Here is a 10,159-nt window from a genome sequence, read left to right as displayed (position 1 = left end):
TGATTGTTTCCCAGGATTGTGGGATAAGGTTAGGGATAGGTCTAGGGTTAGCGTAGCCCTGTTTACATTTCGTGACCTTGACGAAATCTGGCGGTGGCCTTAATATTTAGAGCTGATCAGTTATTTATTACAAAACAAAAATCAATTTTTAAAGAGTCAAACAAGGGAGATAATTGGGTCGAGGTCAATAAATCTCTCACACATCGTTACTTTAATGAAATTGAATTATAACTTAAACGCGGGTGGGCGTTTACACCGACTCGTGCTCTTATTGAGTACTCGTATCTTTATGAAAATTAAGTAATGTTAACTTTTCATTCAACAAATATAGTCCCCTTCTCTTGTCTGTCCGATAAATACGGGACCTAAAATAGTTATATAATTTCATCTGAACCATTGATGTATACAATATATGCTTTACAGGTTTTGACACCTACGGTTACCGTTAAAGAGGGTCAATCTGGTCAGATCCAGATTAGAGCTACAGCAAGGATTGGATGCCCTGATCCACCATGCCAATATGGTGTCACGGCTAATATACCAGAAAACGCTGATGTCTGCTCCCCAACAGTTCGTTTAGATACGAATTGTGGGGTGAACATTGATCCTAACATATGGACACAGGTTTACAAGATCAACGTTACTGGTACACTCACTGAAGATGAATATGGGCAACAGACCAATGTTATGAAAATCACACTTCGTTCTCCAGATAGTTACCCTGGACACCCTATATGGGAAAATTATACTTTAGCTCCCGTTAAGGTAAGTCCTTGTATGTTTCAATTGAAGTGGAACTGGAATGTAGTCCAAGTCTAGTGCTAAATCAGTCAGTCAAATATAGGGAATGTAATTAAGGCGGACATGCACCATGAAGTATGCTATGAGTAGGTTTTGCCCTACGACGGACAAAGGGAAACCACGCTGGAAAATCTCGAATAACTTAATCGACCAATACCTAGGTCGGAGACGGATCTCAAACGGCCTACTTACTGAGCCACCACGACCCAGGCAGATTTAGGCAAGGAAACGTGTTTATTTGAAGGTTCGTGATATTTACAAATTTCTCGTCCTCTTGACAGTTTTTTTTCCTTAAACGTACATTTTGCTTCTCTTCAACCAAACACCAACGTGTTAAGTCTTGCGATTGATAAGTTATAACCATATTGTCCCCAACATCGAAACATTTTGAAAAGTATTTATTTCTTCTCTTTTTTTAAAAAAACAATCTCTGATTTTTTTGAGTCTGTTGAAATTGGCATCGTTGATAATTTATCGCGGCGTTACTACCCCTGATACCAGCCCGTTCTCTCAGTACGACAGGGTTCCCGCGGTCCTTGAAAATCCTTGAATATCCTTAAATTTAAAATTTCATTTTCAAGGTCTTGAATATCCTTGAATTTCGCGGAAATAGGAAAATATCCTTGAATTTCAGTTGAGATCCTTAATTTTGTTTCAAATGTTTCAATTCCTTTTAAATATGAGATTATAACGATAGTTGGTAATGTTTTGGTTATTTTTAAGATGAAAATTTGTAACTTTAGGCTAAAAAATGTCCTTGAAAATCCTTGAATTTGACGTATATTTATCCTTGAATATCCATGAAAAAATGTTTGACGAAGCCGCGGGAACCCTGTACGAGTTTTAGATGATTTTTTGTATAAACCGTACTGTACTTGGGGAGATGCTAGGAGTGCTTCAATGGATTTTCACAGGTTACTAGCCCTCGATCTGCTGACCAGAACATTAAATTATCGATCAGAGCGTGATTGGATCTTGTATCTATGATGTATTTAATATCATATACAAACGTCGTGTCAACAATGTACTGGTCGACATTCATCTCCCGTTGTCAAAATGTTTATTTGATACCAACTATGGATTAATTTTTGTTGGCATTTTTAGGTGTATGTAGTAAAAGATACTGGAGCTATAGAATCACGAAGTTGTAAAGTACATTCCGATCCATATGTTAAAACTTTTGCGGAAAGGTAATTTTTTATATAATGATTCGATACATTTATCTGTTCATCTCGTCTTTCGTTGTTGGGGGGGGGGGGGGGGGGCGAATGGTTAACGCGTGGTTGGGTGGCGTGGTACCAACCTCGTTGGCTTTTTCGTTCACATTATTACCTATAAAGCACAGCACAGTTTTCTTCATCGTATGACTTTTTAGGACTTACCTTGAGTGATGGATATATTGACAACAATATGACTTTGCTGTAGGTGGGCTTATTATGGAAGGACTAGACCGCGATATTTTATAAATAATTCAACACCTTGTCATGTACCAGCGGAGAGTCAAAACAACGCCACAGACTTTGTGATCAAACGCGCGGACATTAACCATTCGGTCATCGAACACCCATCGCGTAATAAGGATGAAACGTATCGAAATTAATAGTCAATTATTAGAAAGTTATCACCGTTGTTATAGAAACCCTGTTACGGTACTACAGTGCATGGTAAAACCAAGTTTCCAAAGATTGTCGGCGATCCTAGGCTAATGTGCACATTAGGATATCTCATGTATAGATGTTTGAAGCGATGGATAGTATATCAGTAGAAAACGCTGGCGATATCCTTCCATGCTCTCCTGATATCTTTTCATTCTTTTATCTTTTTACATTTCAGACAGATGAGTCTCCAGATTCTTGGAACATTTACCATGTATCAGAATAATGACTATAATATAGAGGTAAACTATATTTATTGTTAAATCTCATGACGGGTCCAAGCCATAGCGTTGTATAGAATATTTGTTGTTTTTTGTAAAATCTTGTAGTGGTCTGATCCCTATACTGTAGTTCATAACTTGGGTTATCTGTAAAGTTATGAGTTTAACCACACCCAGGTTTTGTTTTATCTTAATTTCTATTAATTTGATTCGACCCTATGGGGCAGTGTGAAATTGGGTCGTTTTTGGTTTTAAACCCGATTGTTATTTAAGCGGTGAATAACGAATAACGAGGTGGACCCTCGTCGTTATTCGCGAATAAAGAGGGATACGCGACCTCGTTATTCGTTATTCAACTTTTTGTTCGGGATTCAAATATGCAGCTAACCATGCCTAGAATGATAGATGTCAAGTATCCTCCAACAGTATAAAACACAGCAAAAACGACTTCTAGATGAAAAACAGTCCACATCGTTATTCAAGCAGCGAATATCGAGCTGTTTGTTATTCGTTTTTCACCTCGTTATTCGGCATGCACATATCAGGTGTTCATGTATCTTTAATTAGGATGTTTTAGAATTTAATTCAAAACGATCACCAGATAACAATAAAATAATAGATTTCAAAGTACCCCCTAGCAGTAGAAAACTTATCAAATGACGCATATTCGGTAAATAAACCAGATTGTTATTCAAGCTCGTTATTCACTGCTTGCATAACAATGTGGCTGTTTTTCGTCTGGAAAACGTTTTGCTGTGTTTTATACTGCTTGCATAACAATGTGGACTGTTTTTCGTCTGGAAGTCGTTTTGCTGTGTTTTATACTGCTCGTTATTCGCTGCTTGAATAACAATGTGGGATATTTTTCGTCGTTTTGCTGTTTTTTTTTATAATACTGGGGGATACTTTACATCCATCATTCGAGTCATGGTTATCCTTTATTCGTTATTCACTGCTTGAATAACAATCTGGTTTATTCACCGACTATACGGCATTTAATGAGTTTTCTACTGCTAGGGGATACTTTACAATCCATTATTCTATTGTGATCGTTTTGAATTAAATTCTGAAATATCCTCATTAAAGATACATGAACACCTTCATATGTGAATCCCTAATAACGAAGTGAAAAACGAAGAACAGCTCGTTATTCGCTGCTTTAATAACAATGTGGTCTGTTTTTCGTCTAGAGGTCGTTTTGCTGCGTTTTATACTAGTCATGGCTAGATGTGGTCCACCTCGTTTTTTGTTATTGGTGATTAACGAAAAACGATCGAACTTCACACTGCCGAATAACGAGCCAGCACGTTATTCTGGATTCGGCAACTCAGGTGATTGCGAGAGGACTACATCGTGCACGCCAACAAAACAAACATCCCTCTATGGTCAGAGGTAGCGTGCAAATTTCCGAAAATATTCGTCATAGGCGACTCCCATATTTTATTAAATAATTAACACTTCTTGCAAGTGCATGTGTTGCAGGACACTAGCTCGATAACATTGTTGAGTGGTACGAAAAACCGAGGTTAGCATGCACGTATAATAATCATTGACTATTGGGATTCAAAATAAGAGTTCGTGGCATCGCCGCTGTCCGGGCATATTTCCCTCATAGCCTTATGGAGTGTACCCGCATTCTTTACCCCAGAAAAGTGGGACGTTAATACCGTTTCATATCCGTTTCGGTATTATTTTACCTTTTCAGGTTCAAGTAAAAAGCTACACGTGTTCTAACCAGTGGCATGCCTACTGTGTTTGTGGTATAGTCGTTCGAGTTGGACAGACAGTTTTTATGATGAATCATTGCTCCATCGACTATTGGTTTATTGATTATATCCTGTGTAATGATGGTGGTGATATTCTCGATGTTAAAATATTACATGGTGATTACAAGGTAATAATATATATTAGTGATATATTTATGTAATGATGGTGGTGATATTCTCGACGTTAAAATATCACTGAAAAAAAACTTGTGTTGAAACAACACAAACGTGTGTTGAAAAACACAAAATTATGTTAAATGTTGAAACAACACAAAACTTGTGTTAAAATGTATCAAACAACACAAACTTGTGTTGAAACTTGTGTAAAAATCTACACAATACTAGTGTTGAAATTTCTGAAACTAGTGTAGAAATTTCTGAAACTTGTGTGGTTTCATACAAACTTGTGTGGTTTCATACAAACTTGTGTATAACCACCAACAAAAACTTGTGTTGTATTTTCCCCCCAATTTATATCCAGTATAGCAACCTTTCCCATGCAGCACCTCTCCTTTAGCTCTGTTGTAAATTAATACCGCCAAAGAAAAACTAAATAGACATTTGAAGTGTTAACAGAAAAACAGAGAAATAATTCTAATACTTATAAAATTGTGTTATATACTGAGCGCCATGGAAAACGCATCACTTTTTTTCCCAAACCCAAGCTCAAGACCGCTACATCCGGGTCACTCATCTGCTCGACAGATTCCGCCCAGCGACTCGAACAGGTGCAGCAGTCGTCGGAAGACAAGAACCAGTAAGTGCCAACACCGTTAGACGTCGTTTAAGAGAAGTAGGACTCCGTGCACGACGACCTTATGTTGGAGCTATCCTCAGGGATCATCACCGTCAGCGGCGTTTAATATGGGCTCAAGGACACCAGACAAGAAGAAGAGTAGACTAGAAAAGTATGCTCTTCAGTGATAAGAGTCCCTTTCATCTTTATCACGCTGATGGCCGTCAACGTGTGTGGAGACGTCTTGGGGAACGTCTTGCAGACTGCTGCGTCTTCGAAACGAATCGATGGGGTGGGGGAAGTGTAATGGTGTGGGGAGGCTTCACATTTTATCACCGGACCGCCCTACACATTTGCAGGGGTCGCGTTAATGCTGTAGCCTACCGTGATGATGTCTTGCAACCAATTGTTGTTCCGATGTTTCGAGCGCACCCACAACTTCAGCACTTCCAACAGGATAATGCACGTCCGCATACCGCCCGTTTTAGTATGGACTACCTGGCTGCTAACAACATCAATGTCTTGGACTGGCCAGACATGTCTCCGGACATGGCACCGATAGAATATGTCTGGGATGAGATTGGACGCCGTCTGTATCGGATACCACAGATGCACACCATTGCTGCTTTAGAAGCTGCTCTTGTCCAAGAATGGAACAATTTGCCCCAGGCCTTCTTTCAAACATTGGTAAATTCCATGTGACGTCGCTGCACAGCGTGCGTAAGAGCCCGCGGAGGACACACGCGCTACTGACATCTGTGTCGTACTTTTGGTTTTGACCCCTCTAACTTTGTACCCTTGATTACAGATTAAACATCCATAAGTGTACAAATGTGTTGTTATTGATGTGTTCCCATTTGAATATTGTTCACAATAAGAAGCAAAATAAATAATATGTTTACATGATCATTTTGTTATACGAAAAACTAAGTGATGCGTTTTCCATGGCGCTCAGTATATAATGAAAAGCCTCCCCCCACCGCTCCCATCACAAAATATTAAACAACTATTTAAATTTTTCTTTACCCTAAAACAAGAACTGAGAATATAAAGGTATGTACACATTACCCCTACCCCAAATATATATATAATTCAAATATATCTAAATTTAATAACACCCAAACCAAGCACTAAAAGATAAAAATAAATTATGCACTAAATTGAATTATTTTCAAAAACTGAAAAGTGCTACAAAGTCATATTACAAGTGATTTGTAAGGCTTCTTGAAATAACTAGCATACATAGAAAACTAACAAAAGAAATATGCACTATTTTGCAGGAGTAATAAAATGATGTAGAATCCATTCCTCATTAAAAAAAACAAACAAAATAAATATTCTGTACATAATTGGAGCAAAGCATCAAGATAGCAGGATTGAAAAGTCAGAGAAAATGGCAAATATTAAATAATATGTACAAAATATGTATATACAATTACAAGTCACAAGCAGGGGGGGGGGGGTGCATAGTGGTTCAGTGAGTATAAGGCGTTGGTCGAGAAATTTCAAATGGATTTTCTGACATAGTTCGCTCATGTCAGTAGTGTAGGACATGGCAAAGAACAATATATAGTCGTTCGGATAGGACAATAAACCTAGGTCTCATATACACATTGCGTGCATTTTAAAGAAAGAGATAGAAATGAGGTTTAGCGTCCACTCAACACAAACTGGGTCAATTGGGAACAAGCCTGGAATCGAAACCACCCCACTGCGTTCAATTTAAAGAACCCTTGAAAATTGAATTATTTGACTCAATGACAGACCTTCTGACCCAGTGTGCACGTGTCAACCATTCGGTCACCCTGGGTTCCCTTTAAAGACCCCTTGCCAGTTGAAATATTTGATATAAGAATAGGTTATAGGGCAGAATTACCCTAATAACACTGATAACTAGGATATTAAACCCTATTTCATTTCATAAGCAAGGTAAAGGAATTTTTGGAATTATATATTTGATCTACATTTGGTTTCTAGATAATTCTAGATAATACTTAATGATTTCCGACCAAATTCTAAGGGATTTATATGTCACTTTTTACCTTCTATATTATACACACAGTTCTGGAGAGAATTACCAGCGGCTGCCATGCAGGATACGCCCACATTCTGCAAGAGATGGATAGAGAACAAGCTAAAAACAAAAACGATTTTTCGTACAATCAGTGGTCATAATCCAGAAAGTTATGGTCTGAAATCCGCAAATATCAAAAGGGACTGAAAGTTTTAGAGTATTAAGATTTGTTTTAATTTTCAAGTTTCATCAAAATCAAATAAAAATTGTGACCTCTAGAGGGTCCATAACCTTTGTATTAAATACTTATACACAATCTGCGTACAAAGAGCGGCCATTTTGTCGGAAAGTTTCATTTCGATTTAACCGAAATTTGAATTCAATCTTCATTATGGTGGAATAGTGATATAAAATTTGCGACCTCAAAAGAATCCACAAGCTAAAGATTGCGATTTTTCGAACAATCAGAGGCCATTATCCAGGAAGTTACGTTCGGATATGTGTGATTATCAAAACGAACCAAGATCTTTATGATAAAATCATATATTTAAAGTTTCACCCAAATCGGATAAAAACTGTGGCCTCTAAAGGGTCAACAACCTTGATATACCATATTTTTACACTATTTGCGTACAAGGGGCGGCCATTATGTCCGTCAGTTTTAGTCTGATTTTCACGAATTCGAACTCAACCATCATTAGTCTATAACTGTGATGTATTCACAGGTTTTGTTTTAAATCGGATACAAATTGTGACCTCTATAGGGACCATAGGCTCAAAACGCGATTTTTCGTACAATCAAGGGCCATAATTCAGGAAGTTACAATTCGATATGCCCGAATATTGAAAGGAACCAAGATCTATGGGTTATAAAAAGCATTTCAAGTTTCATCAAAATCGGATCAAAATTGTGACCTCTAGAAGGTCCAAAACCTTGATATACCAGATATTTACACTATTTGCGTACAAGGGGTGGCCATTTTGTCCGACATTTTGGTCCGATTTTCACGAAATTCGAACTCAACTATTTTTAGGGTGTAACGGTGATATACCAAAACGTTTTGGTAAATCAGATAAAAATTGTGACCTCTAGAGGGACCACAAGCTAAACGCGCGATTTTTCGTACAATCAGGGGCCGTAACTCAGGAAGGTACAATTCGATATGCGCAAATATCGAAAGGAACCAAGATCGTTGGGAAATAAACATGCATTCCAAGTTTCATCAAAATCGAATGAAAATTGTGACCTCTAGAGGGCCCACAACCTTGATATACCATATTTTTACACCATTTGCGTACAAGGGGTGGCCATTTTGTCCGGCAGTTTTAATCCGATTTTCACGAAATTCGAACGCATCCATCATTAGGGTGTAACGGTGATATACTAAAACGGTTTTTGAAATCGGATAAAAATTGTGACCTCTATAGGGCCACAAGCTAAAAATGTGATTTGTCGTACAATCAGGGGCCATAATCCATGCAGTTACGGTCCGATACATGCCAATATCGAGAGGAACCGAGATCTTTGGGAGATAGACCTTGTTTCATGTTTCGTCAAAATCGGATAAAAATTGCGACCTGTAGAATCCTGAGTAACTACCTAAGCCGTAAACTTCCATTTCATCAACCATTGTTTGTCAGTGACTGGGCTGTCACGGTCGCTAGCCTGGAGGTCGCAGGTTCACTCCCAGTTTCCACCGAGAAAGCGCATCTAGATTTTCTGGCGTGGTTTCCCCTTGTCAGAGGTGCAGTACGGAGGGCCTGACAAGGACGGCTGTCTAGTTGTTTCAGTGGCAAAAAAGCGAGATCCCGTGTACACATTTGCTTCCACATAAATGTAATCGATACCTTGGTAGTTGAAATTCGTAGGCTGTAGCACGCCTGTCACGGTTCGACGGCCAATTTGTGAAACTCTTACATTTTTGTTCTGTGCATGCCCCATTGTTGGTTTAAGGGAATCCAGTTTTTTGGCTAGTAATATTTACGTCTATACGTTCTTTACATGCAAATATATTTGAAATAGCCCATACTTTTATTCGATTCCAGCCTCCTGGGTTTTCAATCAAACGGAATTGAACCTTATGTTAGTCCCGAAATTACCTAGCGCCAGTAATAGATAAATTACCTAGCGCCAGTAATAGATAAATTACCTATCCAACAAACACCAACAACAAATCCAGTTTTATGTATAATTAATATAACACAACATACAAAGATGGTAACATAATGAGGCAGTGTAGGGAAAGAGGGCGGAAACGGAACCGTCGAACTTGATTCTAAGACATATAAAAATTAGCATGGAACTACGGTATTTGATTCGACCAATTTAATACAAGTAGGCCTACATGTTTGGCATAGTTTGTGTCAAGTAGACTTTAAACCCGATTTCTCTCTCTTTTGGATATAACTACCTCATATATGCAGTGATACAAGGCAATTACCAATGCTCCATGTTCAAGTTTTTATTATTATGCAATTGGATAAATAGAATACTGATTTGAAGTTTGAATTATTATTTCTCTAAGACAAGACGACTGGGCATTTACAAATAGCTACCCTTCATAAAGAAAATACATGAATAATATTCACTAATCACCTGGATTTTATTGTTGGTCTTTGCCCGAATTCAGATTTTCTTTTAAAGCAATTAGATTGCACTATCGCTGCATTATATTGCTAAAATCTACTGCAATCTGAAAAATGGAACACAATCAGTTGTATGTAGGTCATGTCTGTTTTTCAAAATGGCGTCCAGAGAACAACAGAACGCAAAACAAACATTGCATTTCAGGACTGGCTGGAGCATCCCAAGAATGATTATTTGAATAATTAATCACATAGAAACACAATTATGAAATACCTCGAAATTTATTGTTTGATCACCAGTTTGCCCGCCAAAACCATACGTCCTTCGGCAAATAAAAATAGTGTATATAGTTGTTTAGGGTTTTAACCGAAACGAAAAA

At 38.0% G+C, this 10,159-nt stretch overlaps 1 long non-coding RNA gene across 1 annotated transcript; it reads left to right on the top strand.

Annotated features, from left to right (window-relative positions):
• The first annotated feature begins 481 nt into the window (after positions 1-481).
• LOC126822616 (uncharacterized) lies at positions 482-2,701 on the top strand. Its single transcript, XR_007680905.2, has 3 exons — positions 482-765; positions 1,906-1,991; positions 2,635-2,701. It is a non-coding gene; the product is annotated as an uncharacterized LOC126822616 (long non-coding RNA).
• Positions 2,702-10,159: the final 7,458 nt, after the last annotated feature.

Source organism: Patella vulgata, chromosome 5 (assembly GCF_932274485.2).
Source record: "Patella vulgata chromosome 5, xgPatVulg1.2, whole genome shotgun sequence".
NCBI lineage: Eukaryota > Metazoa > Mollusca > Gastropoda > Patellidae > Patella > Patella vulgata.
The sequence above is the reverse complement of the archived record's forward strand: the minus strand, read 5'-3'. Positions and strand labels throughout refer to the sequence as shown.